The 12759-nt window shown below is 44.4% G+C and overlaps 1 protein-coding gene across 1 annotated transcript in view; it reads right to left on the bottom strand.

The window, feature by feature from the left end:
- The window catches only part of PSKH1 (protein serine kinase H1), a 29356-nt gene that overhangs the window by 4979 nt on the left and 11618 nt on the right, over nucleotides 1–12759 (bottom strand). The gene's annotated exons all lie outside the window — the stretch shown is intronic.

The following is a 12759-nucleotide window of genomic DNA, read 5'->3' as shown; positions in this document are numbered from 1 at the left end:
GTGATGACAATGGGAAGATGCCAGCAGCTCACATTCCAAGCAGCAGACAAAGAACTTAATGTTACAACTTACTTTAAAAGTTCTTTGACCAATCACACAAAGCAACAGCACATTGACAGTAGTTCTATCTAATTGCTATAAGCACATGGACCTTTGGTTAAGAAAATGCTTGTTTATTTCAAATACAATACCTGCTTGTAAGCCTTAAAACACAATGCACAGAGCTCCATTATTAAGTTTAAAACTTCCTAGTATCTTGCTAGATATACTTTTCTGCAGCCTAGGGAGTTATTCTAGACAAGTTAATACACAGACCATTGTTCTATTTGTCCTTATTTTTCTACTTTTTAAATAATTTTTCTGCTGACCTATCTCATGGCTACTGCTTAGCTCTCATCACAGGTCTGCTGTCTCTGAGGCCTGCCTTTTGCAGCTTTCCCAAAACCCTCTGATTTTACGGATTCCCTTATCAGTCAACCCCCAGACCCAACCATCTCTCCAGCAGTGGCTGGGCCTTCCCTGGTCCATCTGGTCCCCAGATCTTCCTGGAGTTTTGTCCTTGTCCTTAGAGACACACACACATGGACACCCCCAGCTTCCAGGCCCTTTCCCTGTGTCCAGCTCCATGCTCACCAGCAGCCACACTCAGCCACACTCCCCCACACCTGTGTTTGCTCCATTTGCTGCACCATGACACACACAGGCTCCCAGACCCATGTCCTGCTCCAGCTGCTGGTCCTTCCTACCCCATCTTCTCCCATCACCTTCCAAAATCCTACAACTACTACCAGAAGCACAGTACCTGTATCTCCATGAAGACCCTCTCTTGTCCAAGTGCTTTCTATCCCACAAAGCCATTGCTGCAGGCACAGGAGCCCTATCACTCACAGGGGATGGATTCTGACACCCAGGGTCCTTGTGACTCATCATCTCAAGGCACACATCTAGGCAGGAAGCACCAACCTCTGCACTGATCCTGGAACCAAAACTAGGCAGAATTTTCTGCTGTGGAATTTGGTCTCACTCCCAACATGGAAATTTAGATGCTGCTACCTGGTTAACCCTGGTACAGCAGCTCAGCCCAGCTGGAAACAACCCCATAAACTGTTCTAAATATATAGAAATGTTAGATATAAGAAATTTGCAATAATGTTTACCACAGAAAGAGGAAGAAATTTGTTTTACAATATGTTAGTTTTAAAGAAATAAGCCCAAAATAATTAATTAGTCCTATAATAAATATCCTCCCAGCACACCCAAGAATGGCCATAACAACTTATGAGTCAAACACCTACAGCCACAAATGCAGAATTGTTTCATTTGTGACAAAACACTGTATTTGCACTAGGGTGGGAAGTGAGAACATTTCCTTCAGCATGAGGTAAAGGCTGGGCTGTGGATGTGGACAAAGCTGGGAAGAAAAATGTGACAAAACCCACTGTAAGGGTAGACAGGAGGAAGCAGCATGGCCAGCAGAAAACCCCAGGTGGTGAATGGAGCCAGCAAGAGCAGGTTTCTGCAATCACTGGGTACTTTGGGGGTCTCACCTGTCCTGAAACAACCAATACTGAATTTTTCAAGTCTGTGGAGATCACATCCCAAGCTGCATTAAGAAAAAGCCTGAGCAGATTTCTGCAATGAACATTTCCATATAATAATGGTGACATACATGTAACTGAGTGGACCCACCCCTGTCTAGTTAAAAAAGCAAAACTCTGCTATTCTGTGTCTCTCATTCTTCTCTTCATTGGGTGAGGAAGAAAAGCACCCAGCTATTTTAAAATTCAGGGTTCACTGACTGTACAACCAGAAATAATGCCCTTTTCTTGCACAGAAGGTCTAAAAAAGATATGTCCTGATTTTTTGGAGGTTTGTAATTCATTGCTACAGAAAGCAATTTTCTTTTCAAAAGACTCAAGGCACCAGCAAGAGAACAGATCCCTGGGAGGAATTTTTAATGAAAAGGAGGATGGTGTAAGAGTTACAGCACTGCTCCCAGCCCACAGCCTGTCAGTGCATGGCCAGGAAAGGTGAACTTGAGCTTTAGCTGAGGAACTGGCTGTGAGGGGGATCAGGGTACCACAGTCTTATTTTACAAGGACTAAAACAGTCTGGCTCACTCAGCTGAAATGGGATACATGGTCACTGCCAGTAACTATGCAAGAGAAGAGACTGAAAATTATATTAACTACCTGATATAAAGAAAATACTGGTACATGAATAAATACATATATATGTTCCTGATCATATTCAGAATGGAAATGGAAATACTCAGGGAGGAAGCAGATCAGATACCCCTTCACATTTCAATAATTAAATCCATTAACAACAACAAAAAAAATTCTAAACATTCAAGTTTTTCTGTCATAGAACCATTAAGGTTGGAAAACACCCTGAAGACCATCAAGTCCAACCATTAACCCAGCACTGCTGTGTTCACCACTAAACCATTTCCCCAAGTGTCACATCCACCTTTTGAACTCCTCCAGGGAGGGTAATTCCACCACTGCCCTGGACAGCCTGTTCCAGCGCCTGACCACACCTCCAGTGAAGAACTTCTTCCTAATACCCCATCTAAACCTGCCCTTGCACAACTTGATGCCATTTCCTCTTTCCCTACTGCTTTGTAAAGAATATAATTATAATATAATATATAAGTAAAATTAGTTTGTCACAATCTGCCTTTAATGGCTTTTTCTTAGCTGATGAAATAAATGTACCTTGGCAGTGAATGGTCAGAAAAAACCAGGTGCTTGTTAGAAAAGAACAGGACAAATTCTGATCACAGACTCATGAAAGTGTCTATAAAGAAGGTAAATAAAACAGCGAAAATCCTTTCCAAATTAATCACGGAAGCCACAATAAAGATTCAATTTTAACTGAACACATTGGTCTATTTTGAAGATTGATGGACAATTGAAGAGCTCAGCCTTCATGGTATTCACACCAGAACCACAAAGCTGAATCTGCCCTGCCATGGGGGAATATAAATCCCATTGCAAGCCCATAGATTCCCAAGAGACTTTGGATAAGGTACCTCATTTGTTAAATACCAGCAAGGGGAATCAACTTGCAGGATTTAGCCTTCATTGGCATAATCTCAGCTGATCCCAGGTGGTGCCATAAGTCAGCAGGGAACACATCACCTTCCCCTCACACTGCGGGGCTCCAGCTGCAGAGAAACTCTGGGCTCCTCTTCCAGATCCAAATGGAACCCAGGCAACAAGAGGCTTTGCCTCCACTCTTCCAAGCTTGCCTTGAAAAGCTTTTAAAGACTCATTTCTGTAGGTTTTTTATGGCTCCCTTTCAGCAATTCATGCAGCTAAAATCACAAACTCATTACCTGGCTACTCCATCAACCCCCAATTCCTTCTTTCCTTCTCCTCCTCCCAGGAGCCACAGCTCACCCCATTCTGTTTCCTTCACAGAGGGCTCATTCTCCACTTCCCAACAATCCTAATGGGACATCCAAGCTAATGATACAGCTATTAAATTTACCAACTAATGATACATCTATTAAATTTACTAACTTTCCCTCAAAGTGAAGGTAAATGCAGGTGACAATTTGCTCTCTGTGCAGTAACTTTATAAGAACTCTTCACTACCATCTTCATTTCTGTTACTGGCAACTGAAGTGACTTAAGATCCCCACCCTGAAAGAGCTTTTGTTCCCCTCAGGTGGAGAAAACACATCCACACAACTCCAATTTCATGGTTTTTCCTGGGTATTTCTTCCCCTCTTACCCTAAAACCTTTTACCTTTCTGAATATGGTCCCTCACAGAAATACAATCATGCCAGCACCTCCAGCCTCTCCTTTTTTTACCTAAGTCAAAAGAAATGCAAAGATGCTCAAACAAAAAGTATTTGAGAACTGGCACAACAGTACTTGGAAATACATCTTCAGGACAGGCAGGACAGCATTATTTTCTCTTCCAAGTGTAAGTAATTGCAGAAATCTGGAATTTGAGGCAACCCAGGAACTATTTTGCTGTCTCCAAATGCATTCAAACTTCAGTCAAATGAGATTCTGGTGAGTGAAATGTGCCTCTAAACAGCAGGAATAATATTACTTCAATATTTTCAAGTCTTATTAAAAGATGGCAAGTGTGATGATTTGGAATTTGAAGAAATCTGTGAAGTCTGAGGCCCAGGAACTGTGATACATAACCAGCCTAAATCTTGAGAGGCCTGTCCAGTTTAATGAATCCTAAAGAAGAATAAACTCCAAACAGAAGAAGCACATTGGATTTCTCATTATTCCAATTACTCTAGTTTCACCACAAATGGTGAATATGGAGTACCTGCAACTAGATTTTTCTTCTGGTCAGCAAACACAAATCAGTTTATTGATCTGTTTACACAGCTGGAGGTTTGATTTGCTGCACCACACACATCTTTCCTATTTTACTGAAGGTTTTTCTTTAGTAATACGTAGGGCTACATTCTACCCATGCAATCTGCAACCTCAGTCCCTGGAGAAATGCATCCACTCTCCAGAAGACTTGCATCAGTTGACAAAACAGCAGTTTTAACTTGGCAAAATCCCATTAACCCTCCAAATTAATACTGCAAGGCAGCAGCAGAGGGTTGTGGGGGGCTGAGGGAGGCTGACACTGGTGTGTTTGGGCAGGACATGAGTGCAGGACATGAAGTGTGCTCCCATGACAGGACTGAAGCAATCCAGAGGAGATGCTGTCCATCTGCTTGCCTGAGGAGAGACAGAGAATGGCTTGGAAGGAAAATGCTCCCATCCAGTGGCCATGAAATGTTGGATCAGCTAAACTCTATCAGAGAGCCTTGCCTTTAAATCTCAGCACTGCAATGACAAATCCTGCTTTTTTGTGGTACAAAAATGCCACAACAAGGCCACAAAAATGAAGAGAAGTCACCAACACTTGCATTTCTGCTCCTCTACAAAGCAATTTCAAATGTGATGCAGTTTGAGTACAACTTCTGCTCCCTCTGTTGGACTGTGCTGCTTCAGACAGATAAAGCTCTGGTGTCTTTCTGCAGAGAAGCACAGAATGGTTTGGGGTGACAGGGACCTTAAAGCTCATCTAGTCCACATCCCCTGCCATGGGCAGGGACACCTCTCACTAGCCCAGGCTGCTGTGAGCCCCATCCAACCCGGCCTGAGCACTTCCAGGGATGGGGCAGCCACAGCTTCCCTGGGCACCCTCTGCCACGGCCTCAGCACCCTCACATACCTTAAAAAAAGGTGGAATAGCCACATTTGGAGCTGAAGCTCCACCTGAATGACAACAGAGACCTCCTACATGTGACCAGTTTCTCTAATAACTGCAATCATGTTCCCTGTCTGGGATACCTGGTGCAGTGCCTGCTTCAAAACCTGATTTCTCATGAGACAAACCCTGGATACAGAGTCCTTTAACACTGGAGACTATTGGCCTCATGCTGGAGGGAGGACTAAACATCCTCTGGAAAGTAATGTCTGTAACTCTAGAATTTAGCAGAGTGACTAAAAACATGATTCAGCACAATTTACAAGGAAAAGAAAAGTGGGGGGAGCAGAACTGCACAAAGCTGCAGAGAGATCTTCTGGTTAGTTGGGTACAAATAAAAGAAGGAATAATCATCTGACTTCAAGCTCTGCTTTTAGTCCCAACAGTACCCACTGAAGGAAGGATACATTCTAATTTCCTGATTTCCACCTAAGTTACATTTTGTTTTCAGGAGAAGAAAGACAATGTTTATAAGGAAGGTGAGGGAAAGGCCTGGATCTCCCTTGCCAGTCAGTCTTTACAAAAACATGAAGCACAAAGCATGTTATCACAGCTGCAAAAGATTGCTCTTAGGCCAAAAATACTGTATCCCAGTCCAGTGATTCCTAAGAAAAATACTGTATCCCAGTCCCAGTGATTCTTAGGATGAGTCTGAGCACTGCAGAAGCCTCAAAGCACCAAAGAGACTGAGGAGCCCCAGAGCAGCACACGGGTTCCTGCAAGGTTCTCCTACAGAAAACCTTCAGATATCTACTTTGCAGTATCACAAGATAAAATAAATTTATTGGGAGTAAGCCTGCCCCAACAAACAGACTGGGTTTAATGCATCCACTTGGTCAGAGGGAACTGCCTTCACATCATGTCCTTGTCACCATTAGCAGCAATGCTCCACATCTCAGGAGATCAACACATTTCTCTTGTCATTCCCATTTGATGTCCCCATTGTGACAGCACACATAGTTTGGTTTGTGCAAACAAAGTGAGCCAAACTGGGGAGTTTCTGTAAATTTTTCAGCTGGGGTTTTTCAGCCCAGCCATTCCTTGGCATGAGTCACCCAAATGGCTGCAGAAGGAGCTACATCAACCCAAGAGAGAGACTGGAACAGAGTCCAGAATTAGCAGCACTTCAACCAAGTATGAAACCCATCCCACAGCCTGTCTTACAGCCTCAGTGACAATGGGAGAGATTCCCATGGTGGAGACACTTTGCCCTGGTCCCTCAGGAATGCCAGCTGCTGCTTCTGAGGGAGCACTAGCATTGCCTACAAAAGCATCTTCTGGACTTCTATAAGCTGCATAAAACACAGGGCACTTCACCCATCTGCAACTCCAGCCCTGCTAGGTAACAAACTCAGGGGAAAGCAGCCTCCTTTACAATGCCTTAAAGAGCTCTCAAGTGTGTTATGTTTTATTCAGACTTAGGCTCTGAGACTGGAGAAGGAGGAGGGGGAGAAGAAAGAGATCCTCCTCTGAGTGTCACTTAGGCTGGGGATTGCGTGCAGCGCTCTGCTCTGTGTCACTGCATCCCTTCACCACCCCTGCTTGTTATTCACAGCAGCAGAAAATCTGCTGAGGCACTGGCCAGGCCAGTGTGTGGGGAACAAACAACTGCTGGTTTGTTGTGCTGCCCTCTGGTTTGAACAGCCAGCCCACCTCTCTCCCTGCAGCTGATGTGAGCAGAGAGCTCCCAACAGGTGCTGGAAACAAACCCTGACCTGTGTGACCACTGTGCATCTCCTCACCCAACTGGAGGGACCTAGGCAGGAGTGGGAGCCAACACTCCAGAGGCAGAGCAGTTTTCTTTTGATCTATTGATCAAAATGAGCAGGTTTTGGATACCAGAACTGAGTCCCTGAATTTTATTCTGCCTGCAACGGGAGCTGCTGTAAAGAGGCCACCAAAACCTGCAGTGCAAACAAGTTAATGACTTAAATTTATTATCTTTTAACAAAAATAAGTCAAGCTAGTATATGTGTGGAGCTGAAGGCAGGGCACATCTCTTCAGCTTCTGTCATTTTTCAGAACAGCTGCACCTTAAAATTCTGACATTTCTGGGGGCAGACAAGTGACATGCTGTTAGTTTTGAGAAGGAAATTAACTGGACTTGATGCTCTAAAAGGTCTTTTCCAACCTTAATGATTCTAAGAACATCACCAAAAACTCTCTTCATTGCATTACCTATTTGTGCATGATACAGCAGTTCTGTCTCATTTAGGAGATTCCCACACGACATCAGAAAGCAGGAAGTGTCAACTCCGAAGGAGCAGGTTGGGGACTGCAACTGTGACACACGACATGGCAAACCAGCCTAGGGCTGTGCTGGGGCTGCAATGACACCAGGGTTGCACCATCCCAGGCATTGTTCAGCCCCCAAACAACTGCAACGAGGTGATCAAAACCAACTGGTTCCAAAGAGCTGGAACAAAAAGTTTCCAGTGAAAAGATGAAACGTGCTAAAGTCCGTGCAGGGCAGATTCCCAAGCATTCAGCATTAATTTGTTGATGTGGGGAGGAGGAATAAAGGAAGGATGAAAGAGGAAAATACAACAGCCCTTTAATAATCCAGAGCATTATAAGTATGCGCAGCCATCTGGTGCGGTGAACTTCTATAACCCAGCTTTTCGAATGGAAATAGCCAGCCCATTTTCCCTGGACAGGCACTGAGTATTCAGCTGGAATCATGCACTAAAATTACAGCAGCTACAAAAAACAAACACAAAGCTTCTCTCTCCAGCCAGGGGCAGCCCCTCTAAGTGCAATGCTTAGGGAATAGCTGTTAAAATGGGGTAATACCACATTGCAGCTTGGATCGCTTTACGTCTCTTAAAAATGTGTCAGCAAGTTACAGCTGCACACAGGGGGCTTTAACCACTACCTTGACTGAAAAATTGTCTGTTAGGGAAGTTCAGGGTTAAGGACCTGGACTTGGAAGGATGCGGGTGAAAAATGAGATCACCAAGTATACAGTGCTGGAGATTGCCATGAAAATGGAATGAGTCAAAAATTTCCAAAGGTACTGCTATAGCACCAGCAATACTCACAGCAGTATTTGCAGTAACTAAACTGGAAAACATCTTCCCCAGACTGGTCCTAACATCTGGGTATCCTGACATCTTCAGTGCTTTTACTGTGAAAAAACTCAAATTTGAGCTGAATGATGTTCTCTCACTCTGAACTATTACCTTAAGAGAGTATTGGCTGTGAACTGGAGCTGAAGTAAATACGTGTTTCTACGTACAAATTCAGAGTAAGAGTTTAATTAAGAAATGGCAGTTCCTGACAGGGAGGAAAGATCTTCCCCAGGGAGGAAGAATATCTTTCATCACACTGATTAGAGCAGTGGTGGGGGATGAACAGATAAGCTTATAACCTCCCACACAACCCCTCCTGCAAGCTCCAAGCTGTCGGTGCACAAGCCCTGGGCGCTTACGAGGGAATGAACAAGGGGGAGTAAATCCTAAGACAGTCTTAGCTGCCACTCCAAGCCTGCCCTGCTCCCCAGCTGGCACCAGCTCTCCTCTGCTGCTCTGGACAGCTCCTTTAACCTCCCAGAGCACACAGATGTGTCACAGAATCATAAAATATCCTGAGCTGGAATGGGCCCACAAGGACCAAGATGAGGAGCAGTGCTGCAAACACAGCAATGTCCAAGCCCCAGCTGCCCCCCTGTCTGCCTTGACTCTCCTTTCTTCCTTATAGTCACTCTTTCAGTTTTAACCAGAGTCCAACCCTGTCACAGTTTCAGAGGAGGTGAAATGATGCCTCTTTCACCTCAGCATTTCCTGAAAGCCCAGGTTTAGTGCTTCCCAAGCCAGGCCATGTGGCCCAATGCCATTGCTGGCTTTCTCTCAGAAAGCACTGTTCTGGGTAGGCAAGGTGGATGTAAGCCATTTTAAAGTAAACAAAACATCAGGAGACACTCTAAGTAGGCTTGCTAGGTTTTCCACTATTCAGTCCCGGGTCACTGGTTTATAATTGCTCTTCCTGTCACTATTTGGGACATTTTTGTTAGAATTCAGAGCAGGATAACTGTTCTAGATCCCATTCCAACACATTTCTCTGTATTTTCTTCTCAAATTTCTTTCAGCATCCCAGCTATTCAGTGATGGAGACAGAGATCCTGCTGAAAAGCAAAGTATGTCACTGACACTGCACCAAACTGCACATACACAGGAAGGAAAAAGGACAAACCAAAAATCCTTAATGTAACACATTCCTAATTCTGCAGCCATAATCTTACACCAATGTGATCTTTTCCCCTGTTAAAATCCTACCCTGTTCTCACCTACATTGTTGGGGTATTTCTCTTTCCAAAAGAAGATTAAACCATTTCAGTTTTCCATGTGGAGTCATACTACCTACTGTGGAGCCTGGCCATCCCCAGGTTCAAAAACACTGGAGAAGATCCAGGTGAGAACTCCAAGATGGCCAGGGGTCCCTGACACATGGCCTGCAAGGAGGGGTCAAAGGAGCTGGACTTGTTCAGTCTGGCAAAGAGAAGTCTAAGGGCAATCTAATGGCATTTATTTAAAATGCTACCACATTTATTTAAAAGTAGTTCCAAGGATTACAGAGTCACACAATGGGTCCAAAGAAGGGGCAACAGGGAGAAGCTGTGCCTTGGAAGGTCTGTGTCAGGAAATACCAGGAGAAGGGTGGTGCAGCCCTGGAAAAGGTCACTGGGGAGGTGGAGGATCTTCATCCCTGAAGCCCTTCAAGACTCAGGAAGACAAAGTCAAGCCAGCATGACCTAGTGCTGGCAACACTCCTGTCTCGAGCTGAATGGGATTAGAGCTCTCCAAAGGTCTCTTGTAACCAAGGTTTCTATTTCTCAAGTGCTTCTCCCCTCCCTGCTCCCAGCCAGCACTGTCATATCCCCTCCAGAGCAGCAGCACATCCCTCCTCCCAGCACATATCCCTGCCCAGGCTCCATCCCACATGCTCAACAGGGCCAAGTGTGCCCTGAATGCTTCAGAAATAAACATGTGCTGATCAGCTTCAGGTAAATTTGGACTGATATTCAATTACCTTTCCTGCAGGAAGGATGTGCTTTAGTTCTCTCTCTTACTGAGCCACTGACTTTATAAAATTCATAGCAACTTTGAAATCTTCACATTTCCCAAACTGAGTTGACACTGACCTTGGCATTTAAATAGTTAATTCCAGAAGACTGAAAGACAGACAGCACAGTTCCATAAACTCTGCTTCTTTGGGAAATCAGGGTGAAGGCAGGGCTGCAACAGACACCCAAGGATCATCCAATCCATCCCATGGTGCTCCCAAGGATCCACCAGAGATGCATCACTCCTGACAGATGACTGCCTCACTCGTTCCACAAGACAGCTTCAGAAATCCTCTGGGTAAACATTTTTTGGAGTGGGAGACACAAGTTTTGTAAAAATTTCAGTGTGAATCTTTCTAAGTGCCATTTAAGACTCTTGTTTGACATAATCTGGAAAAAAGATTATTCCTCTTCCTCTTCGAAGCAGCCTTTTACATATTTGCAAACTGCTATGACAACATGTTCCCCAGGCCAAACAGCCAAAAGTGTTTTAGTTTTCCAGAGACTGTGGTTTCTTGACTCACAATTGTTTTTGTTGATCTCCTGTCAAGTCTCTCTGCTTGGCCTGTGGTGTTTTTGAAGTCTGCTGCCCAGAAGTGTCAGAGCTTCAGCTTGGCACCTGCAGCAGCCACTAAACACAGCAGGATCACAGCACACGCTGCCTTTCTGCTCAGACACCTCAGTACATTCACCTTTTCCCACAAGTATCACACTGCTCTCACACAATAGTTTGTGATTCATAGACACTTCCTTTTCTGAGAAGCCAACACCTCCTAATTTTCTGTTCTTCACCTATTTTTGTGCACTAACTTACTCTTACTTTAAAAAAAAAAACAAAAACTAAACTACATCTGCTACTGAATGGCTCAAATTTGACAGGACTATCTGGAACTCAATGCCCTTTGCAGCCCTTCCAATTCAATGTAATCTACAAATATAATGAACATACCTGCATGTCCCTCACCTAGGTTGGTTATTAACCCCCAAATACCTCTGCACCTTCAGCCACCTCTAGAGAACCACCATCACTACCATGTTCCACTTTGCTGATGAGCCACCAGTAAGTAAATGTCACTTTTAACACACCAGGTTTGGGGAAACACAAGATTTGGTCCCCAGGCCCTCCCTGCCTCACAGTTCATTTCCAAAAAGGAAGTTTTCAGACACCATGGAACACTTGCATGAAATAGCTGAAGATCTCTTCAATGTCAGATCCATCCTTGCCAAGCTCCAGTGCCAAACACTGGAGGTATGGGAACTCCTGTAACTTTGGAAAAGGACTTTACCATTAAATTATTTTACATTCTCAGCCAAGTGTCAAGTTTTCCTTAGTTTTACCATATCAGCCTCTCAAGCAAAATGGTAGCTGAAGAATGCCACCAAGAATTCCTGAATTTTATAAAGCTAAAAGCAAATTAAAAAAATATGAAGGACTAAGTGTAGGGAGGTAAGAAACTGTAACCCAGGCACCCCCATCAGCACTGATAAAACAGCATATCAAGTCTTGAATCACCCCAGCTGCAAAGAGAAACCTTTTCACAGGTGAGCCACATAATCATTCTCAATATTATCAGATTATTAAAAAGGTTCTTAGAAATCTCTCTACAGACACAAAAAAAGGTAGGAAACACACAAATACTTTATCAGATAACACAATTCTCCCTTTTGTGAGACATCAAACCAGGCTCTTTGGTTAATCACCTGAAGTGCCTGAAGTATTGGTGCACTGGATGTGTAGGGAGTGCCATGATGATGAAGTTCACAAGCTGCAGACACAGAGCCAGGCACACACCAGCACTTTGGGGAACCCTGCAGGAACAGCAGGCATCTCTTAACAGCCTCCTCCAGAACATTCTGCCTCTCCTTGACTTGTGTGAACGGCTCCCATGTCACCAATCAGCACTAATCTGGTGCATTAGTAAAAGCTCAGTTTTCAGGAAAATCTATAAAAACATCCACTTGAAATAACAAAGGTATTGGAAAACATGCCTGGTTTTTCTACCTTGTCACTCACTTGGGGCAGCAGGGGGGCAAAGCAGGGGGGTGGGTGAGGCTGGAGAGAGGAGGAGAAGCTCATGCTCCAAACCAGGGAACTCGGATGCACCACTGCCGGTCTGAACCACCCCTTCCAGCCCCAAACAAATAATCCAGCTCCCTCTGTCTACAGCCTCAACTCTGCAACTGCAATCCTGTCAGATTTAGGGATTTCAAGGATTAGGTAAAGAGACTGCCAAGAAAACCCCTGGGTTTAGGAAGCACCTTTGCAGCCCTCTGGCCTAACATGAACAGGAATTCCCCAAAACAGTTTCTGCAGTTGAAAAGAGATTTCAACAATGTGATATTAAAACCTTGATTTCCTGCCTATGCCAAGCACACTCCTTAACTCCTCCTTCCTCACATCCCAGGGCAGGAGCACACTGCAAATGCTAGGGAAGTCCCAAATTCGGGTCAG

Source organism: Melozone crissalis, unplaced genomic scaffold (genome assembly GCF_028551555.1).
Source record: "Melozone crissalis strain CALT ecotype California unplaced genomic scaffold, PUWL_Pcris_2 ptg000007l_1, whole genome shotgun sequence".
In the NCBI taxonomy this organism is placed as follows: Eukaryota; Metazoa; Chordata; class Aves; order Passeriformes; family Passerellidae; genus Melozone; species Melozone crissalis.
Note: the sequence above shows the minus strand (reverse complement) of the source record. Positions and strands in the feature narration are given on the sequence as shown.